This window comes from Halyomorpha halys, unplaced genomic scaffold (assembly GCF_000696795.3).
Source record: "Halyomorpha halys isolate HHAL.00 unplaced genomic scaffold, Hhal_1.1 Scaffold100.1, whole genome shotgun sequence".
In the NCBI taxonomy this organism is placed as follows: Eukaryota; Metazoa; Arthropoda; class Insecta; order Hemiptera; family Pentatomidae; genus Halyomorpha; species Halyomorpha halys.
In genome coordinates, this window is record NW_027112088.1 from 331,550 (window position 1) to 357,332 (window position 25,783).

General features: G+C 31.2%; 1 protein-coding gene across 3 annotated transcripts in view; it reads left to right on the forward strand.

Moving 5' to 3' along the window:
* MFS17 (Major Facilitator Superfamily Transporter 17) overlaps positions 1 to 25,783 on the forward strand; it is a 116,851-nt gene that overhangs the window by 30,372 nt on the left and 60,696 nt on the right. Inside the window, exon 1 of one of the 3 annotated variants that reach the window (XM_014415437.3) lies at positions 3,482 to 3,802. The exons of the other annotated variants lie outside the window; for them this stretch is intronic. The gene's annotated coding sequence lies outside the window, so the exon portion shown is untranslated. Of the gene's footprint in view, positions 1 to 3,481; positions 3,803 to 25,783 lie in introns of those variants that run through there. 3 annotated transcript variants of the gene reach the window in all.

Below are 25,783 nucleotides of genomic sequence, written 5' to 3' on the forward strand. Positions count from 1 at the left end.
ATTGCTTAGGCCAGTCCCAACAATATATTTTGGATGAAATTCGTTTGAGAGTTCTAGCTAGCCAGAGGATTAGTCATAAACTATACTAGTTTGTTGGTATAGTGAAGGGTTACACAATGCTTGAATATTGCACTATCAATATACATACAAAATTTGACAATATTTTGTAAGAATTTACTAACTCTTCAAATAATTATCTTTTAATGAAGCAAATTACTTTCAAATAATTTCTTAAACATGGGGCCAAAATTTTTCTATTTCATATATTCTTATACTTACGTAATCATGTACATCTGGTTTGGATATATTAAGGAAGAACTAAAAAAAAGGGCATGTGACTGCTCAACTATATTGAGTTACTATTTCACATTGAACAATAATCAGTCCAACGGAAAAAAAAAAAAAAATAGAAGGGAGAATCAGATGGCACAAGTACAATATATCAAAAATATTGAGATTTTTTTCACTTCCAATGATGATTATAATTAAGTGAGTGTGGACTAATAATTTTCCCTAACCCAATTTCTCCAAAAATATACTTATTATAGGGAGATGGTTACTCTAATTTTGATTCTTAATATGTAAGCAATATTTATTGCACAAAGGTTTGAAGAAAAATATTGTATTTATTTATTAATGGATTCCTGTAATTTATAAGTTTTTTAATATTTTAATTTTGGCATAACCTCCCTTCTAGATTTAGGTTTCACTATTAGAATTAATGAAAGATTTCAAACTCTTCATTTTTATAAGTCACTTGGATTAATCATTAAAAAATTACTGATACATTAAAAAAAAATTAAAAATATTTAAGTATGTTACCATCATTTAGAGCTTACTCGGTCTTTAATGAAAAAAAAAAAAGAAAAGTGATTTGATAAAATGCCTCCATTTGAAAATAACTATTAAATGGATGCATTTTGCATAATGCATAATTGTATTTCTTATGATAATTTATCAAAAGCTCAGGTTTTCAGTTGCTTATTATTCATTATTTTTTTTATTTATTTATTGAAATTCACAATTGTATAAAAAAAAAAAAAAAAAATACAATATGAAAATGTGATAAATATTTAAGAACACGTGATAATTTCTGGCAGGAACCACTTCATGGTGGTATTTCAATCATTTGTTTAAATTAGAAGATCCTGTGGCCATCTTCATTTCAGACGCTTAAGAGGGTTATCAGGGAATATTAAGGATGACAGATTAAGAACTAATGGGTTTTAATGGCTGGGTAAGGATTTTTGAATGAAAGGAGTTATATATATTTTAGGCCAAATCTACAATGAATGGGATGGTTTATTTGTGACATAATAAGGAGCATCAAGGATTTTGGATTGTAAAGATTGGATACAGGAGAAATTTAATTGTTTGGTGGAGCCCCAAAGCTCAATTCCATATGTCCAAGTAGTTCTGATTATCGTAGTGTAGAAGTTTTTTTGAAGTAAATAGGAAGTATTGAGTGTTTGTCAAGTAGGTGTTGTAGTAATCAAAATCTACGAGAAGTTTCATGTCTTTCAGTCTAGTATAAGGATTCCAAGTAAGTCTCTGGTCAAGATGGAGTCCTAAGAACTGAATCTGTACAACAGGCTTTAGAAGGATATTAAAAAAAGATACAGTAGGACATGAGAGTAGAGGTTTACGATAGAGAGTAAAAGTGATCTGATGGGATTTGTTAGGATTACATTTCATTCTCCAGTTGTGATGCCATTCTTCAATGGATGTTGTGTGTGAATGCAGAGTTTGTGATGCAGTAGTAGAGTCATTGTTTACAGACAGAACACATGTGTCATCAGCATATGACGTTAGGACTGAGTTAGGGTGGGTTGGAATATCAGCAGTATAGAGAATGGGACCCAGGATACTACCGTGAGGAACACCGGTGGACTGAGAAAATTTAAAAAAAAATTTTATCTGATTCAAAAATAAGAAGGAGCACAAGTTTTAAATACCACTGTGTATAGATTTTGTAGTTATTCCATTGATGCAATAACTATAAAATAATATTAGTTACTTAAATTCTATAGCATCTCGGTAGTGTCAATCTTTATTTCTTTAATACTGATGTTAAGATTTGCTTCCGTTCTCCTGTGCAATCACTATTTCCTTGATAATTGCTTAGATTAGCAGGTGTATCTATGTAATTGCATGCCTAAACTATTTCAGACCCTGAGTTTTGTTGTATATGGGATAAAATTATTTTAGAGGTCCTCCAGCTCTAAAAATAAAAACATTAGGGGTCCCTTTGGTTGACTATCCTTCCCTCTAGATATTCCACTTAGTGTACCATAATGCCATAGTGGATAATTAAAATGGAAATTACCATATCGCTATTGATTCATTATAAATTAAAAATGAAACTAACACTTTCAATATATTTATGGCATTCATGTAACATATTACTCTTAAAGTCAGGAAAACGATGTATTCCTCTTTTCTATTACATAATATTATTTTCATATTATGATTTCTTCTTTATTAGTTCATCAGATTTTATGATATGAAATTTATTATTACTACTATGCTGACTATATCAGTTAAAATATGCTTTGGCTGTCATCCTGGCTTTATATAAAATAACTGCTCATCTAGAATGCTGCTCTTTTACTAAGATATATAAGCTCTAGTTCAAATTAGGCAGCAATCTCTGTCTTATTGAGGTTTCTGTATTGAGTAAAAAAAATAAAAAATAAACAAGAATTACATCTAAATTGAATTTATAACATTATTTAGCAGTGTTGGTCATAGAAACATAATATTAGACAGTTTATAAAATTTAATTAGTCTAATCATTTAGCTATATTAAAAATGGAGTACATACAACTTTAAGTTAGTTATAAAGCAATAAACTTATTTTCTGCATTTTCGTCAACATATTCGTGAGTGAAGGTTGTTTAGATCGTGTATGATTATTTATTTATGTAATTATTTATAGCGTGTGTGTGATGCTGATCGAAATAATACAAGAAAACCTCATGATTGACTGATTGGTACCATGCTAATGGTAGTCCGCGATTTGTAAAACCATGGTTAATCTTCAGCCTCGGACGTTAATATTGATAATAATAATGGTCCTATATTGGGTATATTATTTGCACTTACTCATGTAAGGAATAAATAGTAAGGGGAATATTGATGAAATAGACATTTTTATTTATTTATTTTTTTAGATTTTCTCAAAAATGGCTCCCACGATTTTTATTAAACTAGATATATCTCTGTACAATCAAGTGATCTTTAATACCGAATGGGACAGCCCAATCTTTCCCGATTGCATTTTTACTGCATTATATTTTGTGTTGGGTTGTACTGTTGTATTCTTTAAAAAGTAATATTTACATTTTTTATCCCTACCTCGAGAAACCCTAAAATGCGAATGTTTATAGCAACAGAAAAATAAAAATATTTATTCATAATTTTTATCTTTTCTGATCTGATTTTTTAATTCGAAAATCACGAAAATAGTGCTAGCTTGAAAATGATCTCACCAATTTACAAAAAACTAAGGAGCGGTGGTAAGCGAATGGTGTGGCGCACCAGACTTTTTTCATCTTGTTTCCAAATTACTTTGAGTACGCGATTAATTCCTCTTTTGGAGATGGAGTTGAGGACGCAGGAACATCGAGGGCTGGGTTAAGGCCAGAATTGTTGCGGTAGAGGGGGCACTCCGGATCGAAATTGAGACCAGTCGGCGCCGAACCCTCCACGTGTGTGTCGTGTACTCCTTCCCCCAGCATTCGCCTACGAACTATGAGATGTAACTTCATCCTCCTCCAGTCATCACATTCTATCACTAAAGGTAAAATGCTTTATCTAGTGCAGTATAACAGTTGACTATGGTATTTTTTGTACCTACAGTTGAGCTGTATTACTGCTCAACTGGTAACTGTATTTAGTGCCAACTGTATTTAAACAGTTGACTTGTTTATCCACTGCCAATATGATAGTCAATTACACGGCAAAAGCAATATTTGAAAGGTAATGTATGCGTTGTCACGTGCCCTATTTAACGTGTTGTTACTGGATCTTTCCTCGTTTATTTTAATTTACATTATGTAGTTTTCTTCAATTCAATATTTATTAATTTTTATTTTATAATATAATATATATAAAAAAAATTATTTTACTTTTACATTAATAAAGTGTATCTTAGACTTATGCACTGTCCGTCCATCTTGAAGTAATTAACTATGAAATATAAAATAATACATAAGTATATAGAGGATAGTTGATAATAATAAGTGTGTTTTGTTTAAAGTTTAAAATATGACATTTCAATTAGTATCCACTAAAAAGTGATCATTAAATAAATATTTAAGGATATAGATATAAAAAACAAATTAGGAAAAAAATACGTTAGATATAACAATAATGAAAAAGTTATGCAAAGTTATCAATTAAAAAAACTTAATTACAATAAAAAATGAATTTTGGCTATTATCCAAGATGATTATTAAACTTTAATTGCTAAAAAATATATTCACAATATTAAACAGCAATTAGTAATATTTTTAGAATCAACATGATAATGGGTGGACAGTCCGAAAGATCCTAAGGAATATTTGATTTATATATAATTTATAAAAAAATATAAGGTTGAAGTAAGAATGCTAATTTATATTTCCATATTTCCTCGAATATAAGTCGAGCCTTAGTTTTCTCAACCCAAAAACAATTGTATTATTCTGTATTGTTTGATTGTGGAATAACGAGAAGACTTTCCAAAATTTCAGGGCTAAGAACAAAAGACAATATAACTATAATTAATAATTAATTCATTATACATGCTTAAGTGTTATTAATTAAGTCATAATTATCACGGTTATTCTTTATGATAATTAGGGCTGAAATTCTGGCCGAAACGTTTGCTCTTATATAATAAGTCCTACTTATTTGTGTTCTTCACTGAACGCTCTCATTACAAAAAAAAAAATAATACCGATATGTGTTTATAAAAACATGAAATCATAATAGTTATGCCAAATCTGAAGTGTTTTAAAAATCTAGGTTTAGTTGCTTAGTCGTTATGACGACATTTTTATAGACAAAAATCAAATAGATAACAAGGAAGACACAATTGATGTAATGGGTCCAAGTATTTTTTTTATTACAAGAAGTATTTTTAAATATCTAAAAATTAGTATATTATAATTTGTAACTAAACGCATATAATAAAAATAAAAATAAATATTATGGATATGAAAAATATGGAATGCAGGATAATGAAAACGTTCTTTACAATAATGATTTTAAGAAGTAAAAAAGAAATTTTTTTTTTCCCTTGAAATAGTATTTATAGATCAGTATGTAACATTATAAAAAGTAAGTTTATTGGAAGAGAAACGTTTATAATAATTTTACCTTAGTGCATTTAGCTTACAAATTTCAGATTTTTTATTTTGCAAACATTAAATATATATTTATTTTATTTTGCGCACTTTCCAGTTAGGGACCACGAATGGAAGAAGTCGACTTATTAATAGTATCAAAGCTAAAACGTTTTGGAGGGTTTCATAATTACATATTACGTAATATAATTTTATAGTATACACTTCATTTTTATGAAACTCCCAAACTAATTTTACCAGTTATTCATTTGTATTTTGTAGGAATAAAATGACTTATTGATCGACCTTTATTTTTTATTATTTCAATATCAAATAAAAATATATTTGAAATTACGTAATCTCAAATATATAATTGTCCAATTATATATTATGCGACAAAGACCACGCCGACGAATGCAATCTTGATATTATGTAATTTGATTTAAATTATTGCGTAATTTGGAGGAGGTTAATTTTTATTTTTTAAATAACATGTTTATAAGGAAAATTGTATCTTATTTAATGCACACCGTTTGTCCAGACAATAAAAGGAGAACAAAAGGCTCACAGTATGGCGAATGGCCTATATACCCGAATCTGAACAAAAAGTCGATTTTTTTGTTCTAGCCATCGATTTATTAATTCTTGGGGATAAGGAAATGCCGGAACATTCAAGATACATCAAGTGATAACATGTTTGAGACCAGTGTATTAGAAACAACAACTCCACAATTGAATTAGCTAAAAATCATCTAACAAATAAAAATCTAAATTTTCGCAACAATTCTGACAGATTACCCAATTTACCGGAGTTTGGATGCTTATTCTAGAAAAATTTCCCTTTTCTTTAGCCTTTTATAAAATAACCTCTTTAAATGGCGTTTTAAGAGCAATGTTTCACTACAATTTTCACAGTAAGTTCTTAAATCCTACATTTTGCAGGTTTTTAATTCATTTACCATCTCTCCGTCTTAATTACGTTACTGGATTTCACTTTAGGTATTTAGTGAGATGAATGTGAATGAATTACATCCTACCTCGAGTTTTGCTTTTAGAAGATTTAAAAATAATATTCAAAAAGGTGTATAATTAAAAACAGTGCATATGTATATTCATTTACTGTGGGGAAAAAATAGCCTGAATTGCGTTGGTGCTTCCACCATCCATATTTCATCATCCAATTCAATAAGAATGTATATTGAGTATGACCCCTTCTGATATTAGTTATGAAGGCATATCTATGAAATCCTATTATCTGTCCTGAAAAGGACAAGAGAATCTAGCGTTTTATCCACTTTACGGTTGTCTGCAATTAAAATTGTGTTTAATATTAAGTGGTAATATATTGTGATATCGCTGCTTTAATTAAATAGTGGTACATTTGACAAAAATAAAAAGTTTTAATTTTATTTCGAATTGGATGTATTCCAATGATAGTACCATAGATTATCGTTACTTTCTTCCAATGCCACCACATAGGTGAAAAGAAAAAAAAAGTGAAATTTTTGCCATCTGTTTCCTCAGACTGCCATAAGCTTCTTAAGGAGAAAAAAAACAAATGAGGGGTTTTCCATCAAAATTCAATATATCCACTTCTTCAAAGTAAAGAATTTTTTGGCTAACGTAATTCCTACAGTAAAATCTTATTCGTTTATTTCAAAATTTATATTTTTCCTTGTTTAATAGATATTACAAATTAACATTTTGAATAAATAATTAACTTATTTACATGAGATGCTCTCATAATAATTTATAAAAAAGATTAATCTTGTAGATATGGCTGTGGAGACGGGCGTCATTGGGTAGATGTGTGTAATGTAGACAACGATTGATGGTCTCCTCATTGAACCTTCGGGTTTGCTAAGGGTTTGTTAATTGTCATTAACTTTCCAAAAGTTGATATATTCAATTTTGGTAAAATACTCCTCAAATATATATGTATATCGCTGGTCCGGATGGATAATTACGCTAGTATAAACTATGTGGAATTAACTTTATTGAGTTGGCACGCCCAAAAATGCATTTCCTTAATGTTTTTAAGTCGAGAATTGTTTGTAATTGTACTTAAAATCCAAGGTGGAAATATTTCAAGTATAATTATGTCGATTTACAAACTTTTAGATGTTCTGGTAAATCCATTTTTGAACTCGCCAAAAAAGTAAGTCAATTTTACAGTTGTGCCATTGTTCTTCTGGAACAGTGATATCTATAATACAAAGATTAGTTTAATAAATTAATAAAAAATGTTTGGTGACAATTCATTACTTGTAATAAGCTTTAATCCATGCAATATTTTACTGGGGGATTTATAAAATTAAATAAACATTGATTACAATGACATATGTATCAATCACTATCAGTTCTTTTTTTGGAAACAGTGGTATCACCTCAGGAGGTGTATTGTTTCAGTATTTCAATGAGCACTGAAGCTTAGTGCATGTCAGCACAAAATGAATGGGCTGATTGTCCCTTATGAATTATCGTAGGTTGTTTTTAATCTCAACTATATTTTTGTTGATGTGATATGCACAACGTCCTATTCATTAGGAATTGATAAAAATAAAAATAAGATCAGCATAAAAGTAAAGATGCGTTTTATAAAAAAATACATAAAAAGTATTTTTGACATTAAGAATAGACTTTTTGTTTTATAATTCCTGACTTATTTCACGCGACCAATTATTTTGCAAATTAATGCCTAGTGTGTGCACGTTTTAAGAAAAAAATTATTTTTATATAGTTAAAAAGAACTCATTTTTCATATTACATCATTTGTCTTTAATAAAACTCATAAAATTGCTCTTATTTATATAAAAACCGATTTTTTAGTTAATATTTTATTCTTTCACTTATCTATATCTGGAATATATAGTAAGGGAAAGTGTAGTGATTGTGCATCATTTCGATTTCGAGGGAAATATTTATTTTGAGGTCACTTTAGTCCAAAACAATAGTCCTAAAACAAAAAACCTTACGACACTGAATCACATATTTAAGGCTGGTATATGCCTGAGATGTGACAGTAACTTTTTGATGAAATTCGCCTGGCCACTTTACATAATAGACTTTTCTATTTTTTTCGATTTTATCAAAAACAACTCAAACGATTTTGATTAAACTCGCTTTGTTAATGTAGAATCAAATTATTTTCAATATTAGCTAGGTTTTATCCTCTTTGAAATAGTTTAACAGAGGTTAAATGAAGAATTTATAAAAAGTCTTTCTCTAAACTATCTTAAATTTTATTAATTTGGAAAAAATAAACAGTTCGCATAGTTAATAATAGTAATTAATGGATAAACACAAACTACTAAAGAATTTTGTGAATAACTAAATTAGATAAAAGGAAAAATAGAAACATCTGATTCGAAGGAGTAAAGCCAAGATAGCTGAAACTTTCCTGATTGCAATTCGGCTTCATCCTTTGCCTATTCTTAGCAAGATCAAAATTTATATTCTTTATTCTCACCTAGAGAAACCCTAAAATACGAATTGTTATTATTATTATATGGACGACAGACCCCAGAGGTATAAGTCCTCCCGCGGTGTATTAGGAAATATATCGCACGTTTCTTGTCGTGATTTTTTCGTAGGGTGGGTTCGTCACTCCCACGCCTATTTTTTGTGGGTGCCAACCTTTGGCTAACGGGCCTCACAAATGCCCGAGGGGAGGCTGTGAGTGAGTTTTGTATGATTTTATGCTTGTGAAAATTCCTGATGGGGGCGGGATCGAACTTGCAACCTTTGGGTTGGTAGACAGGCGTGTTACCACACTGCTATCACTGCTCCCTAAGGAAATGTTACAGTAAAATAAAAATATAAAAATGATATTGATTTTTTTTCTAATCTCACAAAAATAGTGATATCTTCAACACGAGCCTACCAATCTACAAAATTCTTAGGGACGTCTGTGGGGGATGCCAAGTGAATGTCGTGTCATGTTTGCACCGCACCAGATTTTCAAATGGAGTCTAATCTAATCTTACCTAGTATTTAAAATTAAAAACGCTACATATTATTACACAATTGATTTTTATTTGAATTAATTATTTTATTATATCAGTGAATAACAATAAATAATAAAATGTCGATTGTGTTTATGGATTTTACTTATCTTGAACGTAAAACCTCAATTTGAGGAGTTAATTTTTTTTTTCTTGTTCGATTAAGAAAGGTTCTTATTGAAAATAATTAACTGAAATTGAGTTCAATGAACTGTATGCTTTTGGTTTTAATTATTTTTTCTCTAATATTTTGAGAAAATGATACCTAAACACAGAAGATTTTTATCTATGTTTATAAATATGACCAAGTTATTTTCATAGGAAACATCTAGTCGATCGCTATATTGAAACAAAAAGTTGGGCGATAATGACGAGTTATGAGGATCATCTTTGAGTGAACTGTAACTTTGGAACAAATCTCAAAAAAGATTACCAGGTAATTTCGGAGAAAATCCTCGGACAGCAGACAGAGAGATTTATTTTTTTTATTCTACACATCTTGAAACATAAGACATGCAAATTTTAGGGGGTATTATTGTTTTTCTAGGGTGATAACAATTTTTTTTTTATGACCTGCTTTTTGGTTATTTCTGAAATACGGGGAGAGGGGGAAGGGTGAAGGATATCTACAGGGTACAACCATATTCTAACCATGAGGGAGTCAAGATTTAAATTAATGTGATCGCCACAAATATAAAAGTCAGATTTCAACCGGTGCCGCTGCATTCACGAGGTAGTTAAAGTAGACGGTTTAACCCACTCGGTCTACAAACGGTTCAAAGTTTATCGTCGAAAATGATATACCGAAATGTACGATCCTTCTGGTCGAGAATACGGGAATGCTGTCCAAAGATCAGCCATTATAGCTTCTTCTCCCTCGGAAGGGCCTTATCTATGTTGATCGTTTGCAAAATCTGTCCTGATAAAATTATATGAAAGTCGTCATTAAAAGGTATCCGGAGTAAATGTTTATGAAGCCGATGGTAAACGTTATTAACTTGTTGATATGACAAACTTGTTTGCCATTATCAAGTACCTTGGTTCCCCGTTATCGATGTAATTATTGTGTTCTGGATTTACTTCGCGCTTTTTCGCTTATCTGTCCTTCCTCTTTTCTCATTGATATCGATTAGCCAGGTGAAAAGTCTTTTAATTTTTCATTCAAGGTCACTAGAGTATCGATCGTAAGCCTATATGAATGATGTAAACTCAAAATATTGCATCAGTTCTCATTAGAAGTATCGGTCATAACAAGTTTTATTACATAATTCGGGGTTTTCGAACAGAAGAAAACTCTTGATACAAGAGGGCTGCCATGTGTAAAAATTTTAGAGATTCAGAAAAATAAATCCTCTCCATTGTACTATCTTTTTTACTTTATCGCTCATATCACACAAACATTTTTTCATTTGATGATTGTAAGTCCTCAATTTTATATTCGTATGCTCATAATCAACAAGTAATTTATGATTTGTGTCAATTCTGGTTTGTAATTCATTTTGCGCCTTTATTATTTGTTGTTTTAAAATCATTTTTATTTTGGTACTTATCCTATTTTTTTTTCTCATCGTCATTGTAGATTAGAAGTATAGTATTTAAGTAATTGTTTTATATTTAGCTGCTCAATTTAAGTTGAGAGCTGTAGTGTTTATGGAACTTATATAGAAGTATAATCGACAATATTTTAAAGGCTACAAACCTATAGGCAAATCATGACTCAATATTTTTTCAGACCATTAAATGGATTATATTCGGATGTAATATTTATAGCTGATTCTTCCCAGAACTTTTCACCAACACTTACCGAAGGGGAAAAGAAACTGAGTGGGCAACTTAGTGGTATATTTATACCTATTATGCAGTGTGTTTCAGGGTTTTGTCCAAAATGAAAATGTGAATTGAGGATTTCAAAACATGAAAAAAATTCCCTTTGAAGGTACGTCCATTATCTCTTTGTTTAGGAGATATTCACGTATAAGGATTTTCAGTGTTATGAATTCTTTAGGTTATCATAAATATATTGATATGTGTTCCAAATACTATATTTAATGTTGTTCAACGAGACTACCTTGTTCATTAAGACAGACTCGGTATCTTTCTTACCCAGCAGCAGTCGCTGGTTGGCAATGTATGAGTATTATTGTTCAACAAATTTCAATTATCCTGCTTCGTAAAGAATTAAGGCCATTAACCGGGGTTGCATAAACCTTTTGTTTAATGTCACCCTAAACAAAAAATGTATAGTTGTCATATCTAACAGAGTACCAATAACACATACCCAGAGCCGTTCGGCAACTGCTGCTGTGGAATAAAGATGCCGACCCTGTCTTAATGCTCAAGGTAATTCCTTAGAAAATTTAGTATGAATGATAATGTTTAAATTTATAATGTAGTTGGGACATTTGTTAATTTACTTATTATAACCTAAATATTTCATAACAATGAAAATCTTTAAACGTGGATTTCTCCTAAACAAAGCGTTAACGGACAGACTTTAATAGGAAATTTATTTCTTGTTTTGAGACCATTAATTCAAATTATTAGTATGGATATTTAATCCAGAAACACCTTGTATAATTATGTATGGTGGACGCGATAATCACGCACGTTGTGGCGAGAGTTTCTGGTTCAGGATGTTGTGGGTTCGATTCGTACCTTGTTCATTCAATATCTATTTCATGACGGAGCTGCAATATGAATTTTGTCATACCCATAGGCTGTAAAGGTCTCTGATGGAAGGCCTTAGACCAAAAAAAAGTTTTTTCCATACTTACACTATTACCGTTATCAGAACTAATAATGTATATTTTTTTTTTTTTTTTATTGATAGATTTATTTATTGATAGATATTACAATCTGCCACACAGTTGTGGGCAATAGGTAATAGTGATGAATGATCTCATACATACTAAAATAAAAAATAAAATAAAATACAATTATTAAAAAAAAAAAAACTCTGAAAATATATACAAACAAAAGAATAAACAAGATGAACATAATCAAACTATCTGTATGAAAAATAATATATACAATATTTACACAATCGACCTGAGGATCCCTGAGCCCACTCTATCCCCCACGTGTGAGGGGTAGAGCAGAGCTCAAAAGATAATAATATTAAAACCAACAAAGTGCTTCACTGTTCAAGAGAATGGAGAAGTCACTCTCAACTTAAAAAAAGGATTCAATTCTCATAATTTATATTAAATTTTGGACTTTAAATTGGAAATTTTGTAATAAAAAAAACAAAAAACAGAGGTGCCACGTTAATATATAAATATTTGACGTAGAGATCTGTATTAGCACTCAAATTAAAGCAAGTTTAATGAGCTGTACAATCATTTATGACGTTTATGTTCGTAAGAGTAGTAGTTTTCATGAAATTTGCTAAAATAAATTATTTATAGTTGTTCGGACAAGTTTTCATTTGTAAATATATTCATATGTGAATATCATAAAAACTACTACCCCTACGAAGATAAAAGTCATAAACTACTTTATAGTAAGTTAAATTTCCTTTATTTTGAGTGCTGGCAGACATGTGCGTCATATGGGTCTAGAGATATATTTTTTCAAAAATCCAACATTTTATACGAACAACTAGAAATTAACATTTTGTGAGTTTATTTTGTCAAATATCATAAAAACTGGTACTCCTACAAAGATAAACGTTATAAACTATTTTATAATAAATTTAACTAGCTTTATTTTGAGTGCTGGAAGACATCTATACGTCCAATGGTTTCTGAAATAAAATTTTTCATAAATCAAACTTATTGTCCTTACAACTATAAATCAATTCATTTTACCAAATATCATGAAAACTACTATTCCTACGAAGGTAAAGGTCATAAACTACTTTATAGTATAATTATTTAGCTTTTATTTGAGTGCTAATAGACATTTGTATGTCGAATGGTTATTGAGGTACTGATTTCTCAAAATAGATTTACTAACTACTAATATTTCAGTTCATTTTTATGAAATGTTGCTTTTTAAAAGGCTATATCTCGAGAACTATTGGACGTAAATAGCTCAATTATGGCTAATATTTCAGAAAATGTACTCTTCTTTAAATAATGTTCTCTTAGATTTTCTATTGTATTTTTTAAGATATAGAGCTCCGAATGAAAAAATAATGTTTTTTTAAGGCTTTGAAATAGCCGCCATGTTTTATTCCCTCTACCTATACTTGGCAGACACATCAATTTTGATTAGTAATTATACATAGTTTTCATTAAAGTAATAAAAAATTGGGGTGAAATAAGTGGCTTTTTTTCTTTCCGGCTCTTGTACTAATTTGTCCGTGTGTCCGGAGTGTAATGCGGGTCCGTATTTTACAAGATCTTGAATCCCATAGAAACAAGTTTCGGTGAAACAGTGTTGCGCAACATTACAAGTATGTACGTGTTTGGGGAATTTTTGGATCAATCTGATATACAATTGTCACTCTGGATTTGTTCTCTTACCTGGTTTTTGTTGTATTTTATAATTTTCAATGTGTGGACGATTAAAGTTATAAAACTAATAGGAGATTGAAGCTTTTCAAATTAAAGGCTTCCACAAGCTTCTGCTATATCCACTGCAGACATGGAATAATATGCAGTTGACCTTGGATACAGTTGTCTAAAAATTTTATTAATCAACAAAAAAAGAACTTTAAGAAAAACAAATAGCCAATATTTTTGTTGCCAGTTGGGTAAGAAAAGCATTTTCGTGTTTTTTTCGGAATAAGAATTATTCATTAACGATAGCTAGTAATTATGTTTACGTGAATGAACTTCACTTTGTTGTCATGTGATTAATTTCATTTCATTCAAATTGTTTGTTCTTTTCGACTAAACAAATTGCCTTATTGAATATTAGTGTTTGTCGGCAAATATTCATTGACGTTAACAAAATAATTTGGAAGGCTGTGAACAAATTAAGTGTGTTTTGAAAACAACTTTAATGTATGCTTGTCTAGTGTTCGAAAACAGGAAACATTTCAATTTTTTTTTAAGCCACGTGTTAGGAAACTAAAAAATATATATAATACCGTATCTTTTAAAAAATGCTCGCCTTTATTGTTCTAATACTGTAAGCTTCATAAGTGAAAATATTTTCTTTATTAGTTGAAATAGAGATGGGTCAGCAATGCCTTAAAATATTATCCATGTTCCACACTCGCTCATATCAGTTGACCAAGCTTTTTTTCTTCAACCGGACTATCGATAACTCACTCCAAAGCAAGAGCTGTTCGATTCTATAATCGTATAATTTTTAGTTGAGTATGCGATCTAGGAAGAGCTGGTGATAAGAACTATTAAAATCAGGCAAATCATATATTTAAACTGCTCAAAATAATTTCAGGTGAAAAATATACGGATATTTCGCAATGAATCATTTGCATCTATACTGAACCATTTCTTGTTTTTGTGCGTGACTTCTATGCGATATGTCCTAGTGAAAAAAATATGGTATAAGAAATTAAACACCATTAAAGTTATGCGTCCTATGAGTATCGTAATTTATTAATTCGGTGATGCAAAATAAGTTGTAAACCGTAGAAAAAACATCGTTTTTTGATTTTTTCCAAAAACTGAGAAATAGATATTTATATGCATGGAACGAGCCAAGTTACATTTTATAAAATAAAGCAAGATGATATTTTATAATCTGTTATTATATAAAATATCATCTTTTATAATTTTGATTTCAATGAATCGATTTTTACTGTAGGATATCAAGTTCAGTTATGCCATTTAATATTTTTGACACACGCACGCACAGACAATTTTGCGGGACTATGTTTTTTGCCTCAGAGGACCTCAACTAATAAATTTCTGTCAAAAACCCAATTTCGAAATTGTTTACGATCACAATAATTTCTATAAACTTCAAATAGGTAAGTTGAAGTAATATTATCAAATTTAATTTTCATTTTCTTTTCACAAATTAAAATGAGCTGTCGAAAACAACTGTGTTATAACTTTGCGTTTCACAACAAAACCCTATGAAACAATATCCGCATTGAATTACAGATGGAGTATTATTGATGTATATAAATTGATAAATCAAATTAATTACTGTTATTTGTTTGTACGTTTTTAATAACAGCTTCGCATAGGAAGTAGCAATGTAGCTGACACCATTCGAATTTCTTGAAAAACAAATCATTATTATATAGTTCGTTTATGAATATTTTATAAATTGTTCAAAATGAACTGTATTTATGAAATGGATTATTTGTTTATTTATTCATGTTTTTTTTTTATTTCAATAGTTAGATTGTATTCAACATTATTTTTTTTTAAGTGGATTCATAGCTCCTTTTTCCTTGTTCTAAACGTGGCGGAAGCTATCTTTATTGCTATCGAAATTCCTAGAACTTTCTAATTAAAAGGCTTCGTCTAGAATATATTCTATTGAAGTTTCGAATAAATTGCATGGTATTTTGACGAAATTAAGGTTAAATACATAAGTTAAGATTTGCTGATTTGTGTCTTCTAATGCAGTGATTAGGATGGTAAGATTATGATAAAAAATTGAGATTTGGATAGGGTACGGTCAATCCCAAATGGTTTATTAAGGTGAATGATATGAAATCCATGTCATTCTGATATGAAAACCAAATGGTAAATACATGGTATGAACGGTAATGGTATATGAACGAACATCGAAACATAATATGGAATATTGATTATTCGGAGGGCTTAAGAATAAAAGGATGGGGGGGGGTTGATGTTCTAAAATATAGCCTCACACTGCTGAGGTCCGTGGATCCTGGTGTCAGTTTGGTCTCATAGACCAATCATTTAATATAAATCGAAGAATCGGTAAGAATGTGATAAGGAGGAAGCCTCAATTTTGAATCTAATTAGAATTTTCTGCAAAATACTGTTTAGTTTCCCTGTACAGCTTTTCTTATGGACTTTTGTATAATGCCATAATCCCGACATGTTTATCTATAATATTATGGAATATTAACTATGTAAAACATTAATTAAGAATTGTAATTTTTTTTCAAAACTGCTCTACTGAACCTTTTTAATCATCTTGAAAGATGTGATGTCCTCTTCAGTAGTTTATATAACTGACCAAAACGTCGGTTAAGTTTCTTATCTCGTAAGTCTAGTACGTGGGTTCCTTGTCAATCATTTGTTTAGAGCGAAGCCAAGATACCGATATGCCTCTGAAATGTAAGAAGGCAGTATCGTACAATTTTATCGGAGTCATTGATAACGAATGCGATTACTAGTAGTTATGACCTTCATTTTTCCTCTTTCATTTCTTTAGCTTTTGGAGATTTTTTTTTTCTATTTTTGCGCTTCAAACTTATTTATTATTTATGTCAGAGCTGGTTCAGTCGGAATCAGTGGCGTAACATGTTTTCCATTATGTTCTAGATATTTCACATTATGCACCTCTTGTTCAAAAAGTAGTTTAATGTATTTATTACTCTTTCTTTTACGTGCTGGGCAAAATTGAATTACATTTTCATGGACTGTCATTAGCACTTGCGATTACTTTGGTAAACTAGTAAGTGCATTTCGGATCATTATTAAAATGACATCATTAAAATTGTAATTTAATTTACACAGTTTTAAATTAATGTAATTTGAAATAGTAATTACAGTTACAATTACTTTTCGTCCCACGATGTTTTTATCCAACCTGTTACCTAATAGTCGTGTGATTTTTGGGAATAGAAGAACCTCAACCGGTTTTGTTTTATAAAAATAATGATCAAATGAAAAATACCGTTTGTTGTATAATCGGATAAGAACGTCGAGGTCATCATGGATAAGAATTCATTACTATAGATTTAAAACTATCATAAAAGTAACACAAGTAAAACAGACAACACTTAAGTTCAAGACCTATAGCCTCGTGTGGTTAGTGGCAGTACTATTGCCCAATAAAATAACAGTTGTACGAATGAGGGGACGGAAAGGCGAAGAAACCAGAGGAGTGGTACGTGATTGTCTTTGATAATTAAGATTACGAACGGAAAGACCCTCAATAATATATTAACATTATTGTTGTCCAGGATTTTATTTAATCTTAATAAATATTCCTATCGAATGTTAGGAAGTTTTTCTATTTTGAACTTTGAGACTTTTTTGTTCCCGAGTTCAACGCCAAAGGAATGATCCACATAGAGCTTGTTCTTGCTGGGCAGACTGTCACAGGTCAATTTTACGTTGTGTACTCCACCTTTTAAAGAATCGAATCCGCTCAGAGATCAAAGACTATTGGTTTCTACACCTAACCATGCGCCCTCCTTAACGTCGCTGGCCGCCACCGATATTTTGGCCACGTTCAACGCGACCCTGCAGCCACCCTACAGCCCCGACCTAACTCTCAGCCACTTCTTTTTGTTTCCTCAAATCAGAGAGAACCGAAAGGGAAGCGTTCAACACGGCTCCAGAGGTGCAGGTAGTTTCGACGAGGCCTCTTTCGCGTTTACAAAGCAAAAAAGGCTAGAAGCTGGGGGTTGATGTCCGGGGGTCATATATTGAAGAAATTAAGTTTGCTCCTAAAAATTCCTTGTATATTTTTATTTTTCAAACCAGTCTTGAAACTTTGTGAGCATAGCATGCTCGACTGTAAGTGAATTTGAAGGTGGTCAGGATTGGCCAGGATTGACAAAAAAAAAAAAAGATCTATATACAAAAACATCAAAGATATATATAAGAGGTGAACAATTTGAACATGAAGAATCAAAATATTCAATTCCCCACAACTGGCGTAAATAATACTGAAGCAACCAATGAAGCAACCAGTCGGTCTTGGAACCGACGCCACACAACGTTGCCGATTGGGAATCCATCAAGGTGCGAAATTAATTTTTATTCTTTGTCTCTAGTTGCATGTGCAGTAAAGAAACATATGAAACTTAATTCCCATTCGTCCCCTTTTCAAAGCAGTAATAAGAATAGTGTTCCAAGTAGAAAACTCGTGATATTGAAAACGACTGTAAGTTATAGGCTTCGATGGCAAGATGCCATCGTTTTAAGAACTCTCTTCAAGAAAAGAAATGTACTTGATTGAGTGAATGAAACAAAAATTTAATCTGTAAACCTTAACCAATTTCGAGAGAAGATGGTCGGGGGATGCGATCAGCAGGAAAAACACAAATAAACAAATGAATTATTTATTTGTGCCCATATTTCGACCTGATTTTCAGGTCTTCATCAGGGCTATAAAAACAAAAAGACAACAACCATCATTTAGAGAGAAAAAAATTTGTTTATTTTTGTTTTTTCTCCTGACCGCATCACCATGAAGAGAAGATGGTCGTCTCTTGAAATTGGTTAAGGTTTACAGATTAAATTTTTGTTTCATTCACATGCAACTAGAGACAAAAAATCAAAATTAATTTCGCACCTTGATGGATTCTCAATCGGCAACTTCGTGTGACGTCCGATCCAAGACATTGCCTTGGTTGCCACAGTATTATTTACGCCAGTAGTAGGGAATTGAATATTTTGATTCTTCATGTTCAAATTGTTTTGTGTAATCTGGAGGTTCGTTGTCCTTGAGATTTAATGCGTAGTCTTTGAACTTTTTATACCATCTTTGTACTGAATCTAAAAAATATTTTTTTTTCGGTTGGAATTTGAGCACGTGCCAAATGCGTGATGTCTGAGACGCCATCAGTCAGTTTTTAAAAATTAATATCGTTATTTCTTGTTCTGCAACCGGTTTGGCCCTGGCTGGACTGCCGATTCATTCATTAAAGCCTGTTAGGAAAATAAGTACTAAGAATTCATTTTCATGACCATTTTTTTTTTTTTTCATACGGTCAAAATCTTTTTTGTTTTTTTAAAAATAATTTATTTATTGTTATTTACAACTGTATAAAAATATATACAACAAGTAAATTTGCTGTAGGAGAAGATCTCGAGGCCATCTTCTTTTCAGATGCCTAGGAGGATTATTAGGTAATGAAGAAGAAGCCAGGTTAGAAACAAGTGGATTTGGGTGGTTGGGAAGTTTATCATGGAATGGTATCTCGATCTGGCCAAATCGATGTGGGAACATGAGGGACATTGAGGTCCTGATGGATGACTTGATTTGTGACAAAGTAAGGAGCATTAGGGATTTTACAAAGTATTTTTGAACTTTAAGGATTGGATTCGGAAGGAATTTGATGGTTTAGTGGAGTCCCACAGCTCAACTCCGTATGTCCAGATAGGCCTTATAATATTCATTTAGTCTTTTGTAATGGATTGGCAATGTCAAAAACTTGAGTTTATTTTTTCACATATTTTATAACTCTAAAGACATGCTAGCTATCCTTTTCTTACAGGTTTAAAGTTTCATTAACCATAATCTGGAATTGAATTTTTTGTTTAGTGATGTTTCGTTATCGAGTATTTCAGCTGAGAAAAATATTCATAGAAACAGTTCCAGCTAGAGAACATTTTAACCGTTACTTGCTGAAGCTTTGTACTTCGTTAAATATCATATTATTATAAATGTTACAAACGAAAAAGCTTTGTAAATCAAATCGCTACTAACTTAGCCTATTATATATATTAAAGGAGTTTAATAATGTATTTATACCGAAATTAAGAAATATAGACTGCTGAGGTGCCCAGAGAAGGATGCTTGAAGCAAGTTGTGCCAAAATATTTTATTTTTTGAGAAGTCATAGACATTTTTAAGGTCTTATGAATTTCAAAACAGAAAAATATTTTAGTAGGATTTCGAGGAGGACTTTCAAACCAGGGAACGAGTAAGAAAGAAACATCCATGGCTAAAGCTGTGATTACCTCATATCTGCGGAAAAAAAATTAATCAAATCTTCTTCTGATTTGAAAAAAAAATTATTGCTTCAATCTAGAAACCTCTCTGAAGGATTCTCGGTAAGAAAAGAAATATGTAGGTATCCTACACAAATATGGTTGAGACGAGATGTATGAAAAACTTTATTAAAAACTCGGTTGTAAAGTTTATGTATTACATAGATTGTAACTTAAACTGGAGTAAATTTTTAACAGGTCCGATATCTTAAGGATAGTCACTAGAGACGACATCAGTAAATAAAGTAGGCGCATTTAATGGTACTTTTATTAAATTCCAAATAGAATCAAAATTTTTTTTTTATAATATGTGTCATTATTCAAAAAAACAGCTATATTTTAATCAAAGATTTGCTTTCCCTCATATTTGACGATTTTAAACTATAAAATAAATTAGGAAAAAATAATAAAATGAGTATATACTGACATACATACACCTTTCTGTGTTTGTATGAATATCATATTAATATTTTTTTTTTAAGCATCTAATTTTATGCAAAAAATCAAAAATGTTCCAAAAAAAAGTTTAAAATGTGCACTTTCATGCAGAAAAAACTCAAAACGTGCAAAATTGTGGGCGAAAAAAAACCTGCAATGTTATGCAATACGAAATCAGTATTATTTGAAAGTTGTTTCCATGATTCGAATTTATGTTGAGGTTTAGCGGAATTTGAACAAAAGAACAAATGCGCGAAAACCCGGCCTCTAACGTACATGTTTATGTGTGTAATATTTAACGAGATTCTCAAATTATTTGTACTCGTATTAAAAGCCATCATTTGAACTGTGTTAACCTTAATTAGGTCAACCCCTAAACATTTGGAAAAGAAGACGCTTTTTACAAGCACCCTTGGCATAATTTCAATACACATTGGAGTCTAGTGTGGGGCTAATCAGTTGTTCTTGAGTTTTTTCTAGCCTAGCTCATCTAAGCATGTCTAAGATCATGTCCCGGTCACGTGAATGTTATTTATAATTATTCTAAAAGTAAACCCCAATCGAGATAGCTGAAGGTAGGAGGCCATTTACTTGGTTTTTACAAGTTTTAGAAGCTTGCGCAATCCAAGGGAAGATGATAGTTGCTTAAATTGCATTTTCAATCTATAAATGTAACTAGGCCTAACGAACTCAGATATGATGAAATAATGACCCGAGACACGCTAGACAATCTAGTTCTCTAATATGGATGACAGTTACCAATTGAAATGCATTGTATCTCGCGTAGGGTTACATAAGATAATTAAATAGGGCTCATTGGACTGTCCTTGGCATTGACATCTTCCTGAGAATGGATATAATCATCTTTAGTCTCTTCATAATTTACATCTTGACGAGCCTTCCAATAAAACATAGGCTGCAATTTGTAGTTTGCTTCCAAGGGTAATTTTTTTTCCTTATAATGAGTGACTAAGGTCCTTTTTTTGCCTGCCACCCGGGGCTAAGCAAGTTGCGTAACCTTCCGCCCGATATCGCCTAGGCGTCGTGTTTTATCATTCTCACTTTATCAGTCTGACGAAATTGTGAGAATTTTAGTCAGGACCGTCTCCAGTGTTAGTCACACTGGCGAATGAGTCAAAACATTGGTGCGGTGTGTGCATTTTTCTCTTAGGACCCTAATTTGAGATCAAATTAATCCTGGCTCGTTTCAGAACATATATTTTTAAATTATTCACTGTGGTAATACTCAACAATGAGCCTTTCAGATGACAGATTCTCTAACTTTAATTTCAACAGTTTTAAAAAAGTAATATTAATAATATTTCCCGCTGCAAAATTTCAACGTTTGTCTTTTGCAAAAGTATGGTAAAAATATACAAATATATTGGTTTACTGAAATTTACTTTCTGCTCTTAACCATTCATTCAATGCTAAATTGTTATAGAAGCTATAATCAATTAGAAAAATACTACGACTGATTTTAAGGAATTATCATCCTGCCGACTGAAGGCTCATGTATAAGTTAAGTGAAATAAAAAATGAATTAATCAGTAACACTGATAAGAAGAAAATATTTTATAGAATGGCAATCGGAACGACCCAATGTGCATGCGCTCGCACTGGGTCGCTGCGCTGCATGCGCTTCCAATACAAAATACAAGTCTATATTACAAATCCTATTTCTTCAAAGTTGTTGGTTTGCTCTTGTTTAAAGGAAAGTGTTTTCAACCTGAAAAAATATTTTTCCTTTTGTCATCATAAGTTGATTAACTTATCCAACACCTCTATTGGAACAATCACATTTCCCAAATCACACGCAAATCCACAATTTTACTCAAACAATTCCTAAGATCCCGCAATTCCATTCCTCAGAACACCCGTCAGCTCCTTGTATCCTCTCTCGTCTTCCCCCACTTCGACTACGGTTCCTTGGTGTACGGAGGGCTATCTGCAGGACTAGAGTTGAGACTGAAGAGACTCATGAATTGGTTTGTAAGATTTATCTTTGCGTTCCCAAGGCGATCTCAAGTCAAGTGACTATCCAACCTCCCGAATGCAATACTTCCTTGGTTTTTTCCTGTTCCAATTTCTTACAATAAAAAAACCTACCTATATCCTTGATCTACTCACTCTTCGTTCAACCCTCCACTAATTAAACACCAGATCCCAAACGATTGATTTATGTATGGCCTCTTTTAGAACCGCCTTCTTTGTCAAATGCTTCGTCATACGTGCAACGTGCATAAGGATCTGGAATTCTCTTCCCATCTCCATTCGCCAGTCCACATCTATTCTGTCCTATTTCGAGAATAAGACCTAGCTGATATTAAAGATCATCTGTTGTACCGATTTTAATAAAAAAAGAGGCGATTTCGCGAAAATCGAAAAACATGTAAAAAATCGATCACATAAAGTGGTACTTAACATGGGTATGTGGGCTTTCATTTGATGATATTATTAATTTTTAACCTTATCTAATTCTTCTACAGCGAACTTAACTCTAAAATTTCCAATAGGATGGGGTAGTTTTCTTTACGGATTCCGATTCAAAATGAAATTTTAAGACGAATTCATATGGGGTATTTAATTTTGATCCGGAACGTCCTAAAGGCATTAATGAAAAAAAAAAAAAAAAAAAAATGTTTTACATTTATCGAAGGTTTTCGTGTAAACAGTATGAAAAAAAAATAGAAAAAAAATTATGGTAAGAAATCATCATTGATGTAGTCTTCAGGATGATGCATATTTTCACACTATACAATTAGATCTCCTCGGTTGGTCAAGAAAATCTAAATTATAGTGACGGATTCCTAAGATAAATTTTATTATAAAACGATTTTGTTCTTTAGTTCAGGTTTGGTTTTAGGATTTTCCGTACCACTTGCATGCAAATCGTCATAAACGGTAAAAATTTGTTTGAGGTTTTTGGCACTTAAGAAGCTTAAGTCGAAAAAAAGTCCCCAATATGAATTGGTCTTAAAATTTAATTTTTATCTAAGGAAAAGATGGTTGGGGGGGGGGGGGAAGGAGGAGGTGCGGTCAAAGTATAACACAAATAAGTTGAAATAACTTCAACGTGCCGACGTTTCGGGTAGAATTTCTAGCCTTCATCAGGGCTAAGAACAAGAGCAAGATAGCAAACAATGAATACAAAAACTAAAAAAGAAAATATAAACAGAATGACATAAAATAAATAATTGTACAGAATGAAATTAATAAAATTAAAGTGATGAAAGAAGTGGAAAATAAAATGAATATATAGGTAATTGAATGAGTAAAAATTATATAATTAAGGAAATAAAATAAAAATAAAAATTTGAAGTGATATAATGCAAAGGAATATGAATATTTGAGTTTATTAATAATTTTAAAATTTAAATTATGGAAAGGAAAAATAAAATTGAGAGAAAGAAAATATATGAAACTAATGAAATGTGTAAGTATGTTTCTTTATCTAATATTATGGTTATTTTTTACCAAAAATAATGCTACAATTCATGAAAACGTATTAAAATTTCTTGAAAAGGCCTTTATCCATATTTATAGATTTGCCGCCAGTGGTTGAAATGCTCCAATAAATTGTTTAAGTAAATGATTAATATTTCTCCGTCTGTAAATTAAACTGCGGTGCTTGGAATGGATATGTAAGTTAAAATGAGGTGGGTTCCATTGTGGTTCATATTGTATGTGTTTTCCTATTGCTTTCTTTAAGAGGTTAAAAATATCACTGATCTAGGTACTACAAATACAAATCGAATATCGCTGCTGGAGAATAAAAAATAAAATTTATATTACTATATTTCTTGCGATCAAGGAGAATACAAATATAAGTAATGCAAATACTAATTCGATTTTTTTAAAAAGTTTAATAACCTATTTTGTAGATGTAAAAAGTTAATTTAGCATACAATTTATTACTTTTAGAGTTATACGCATATGGAGTTTTCTTTGTTCATAATTTTTTTATTTATATATGCTGTGCATGAAACGTTATAGGACTTCAAATTGAAGAATTTAAACAAGTTTCATCTAAATCGTGTGAGGCATTTTGGGCACTACAGTTTAGAGGGAAGCGTGTTTTTTTTATCTATTGCACACAATTGCAAAGGGTGCCCGGATTAGTTCATAGGTATAGGGGCTAAAAAAAAAAAATTATAATAAAGATGCTATGCCCTAAATGGTCAAGAAGTAATATCACAGACAAATACTCAAAAATGCGTTTTTAGACTGAAACGTATAAATTCATATGTTTTAAATTCTCTAACGAAAATTTGTCCTGACCACAACACTCTGCCGAAATATTTGGGAATGTAAAAAGTGATGAAAAATTTCGAAAGATCGGAAAAGGTTGTTACAGCCAACATCCAGTGGGGAGGAACGTCCAGTCAGCTAAATATATATCAGCACTCAGCAGTTAAACAAGGTTGCGTGCGGCTTATTGTAGCCTTTTGCAAAACTAGAAAAAGTTTTAAAATACGCATCCGTAATCACTAAAGTGTTTCCAATCCTTAAATATGTTCATTTATCAAAGCCCTAATTTTAAAGTAACTCCCATGAATTGAGTTTTTACTCCTATCTATGGTTTGGGTGGGTGGTGGATTGTGAAGCGACTTAAAATAACCTATGCAGGACATTGTCGCGAATTTAAGATTCAAATTGGTGTGGGTTGGACGCGCCATGACAGGAGACAGTCTTGGTACAATCATCATCCATCACTTGATGAAACGGGGGATGGGTATCAATTCAGCTCATTCTTCTAGAATTAGTTCTAAACTTTCAATTTTTGTTATTCAAGTATTATCATATACAGGAATGTTTCGATCATAATCATGATAAGTATTTCTTGACAGAGAAAAAACAATAAAAATGGAATTACATTTCTTCCTTATATCAACGCTATGAATACGTTTCAAGTTAATGAATACATTTTTGAACCATAAAAGATACCGCATTGAACACATTATGTATCAGCATTTTTATGAGTCTTTTTATCGACGACGAAAATTAACCCTTAAAACCGGAATTTCAAAAAAAAAAAAAAATCAACATAAACGTGAGTGTGTTAGTTGAATAGTTTCCTTATTTTAAGGTTATTCGTAAAAAAATTACCAACTGCCTCAAGTCGCCTTATGTATGTATTAGATATGTATTTATATAAATATTTTTCTCTTCTTGAAATAAAAACTGGGAAAATTAGATAGTTATGATATATATATAT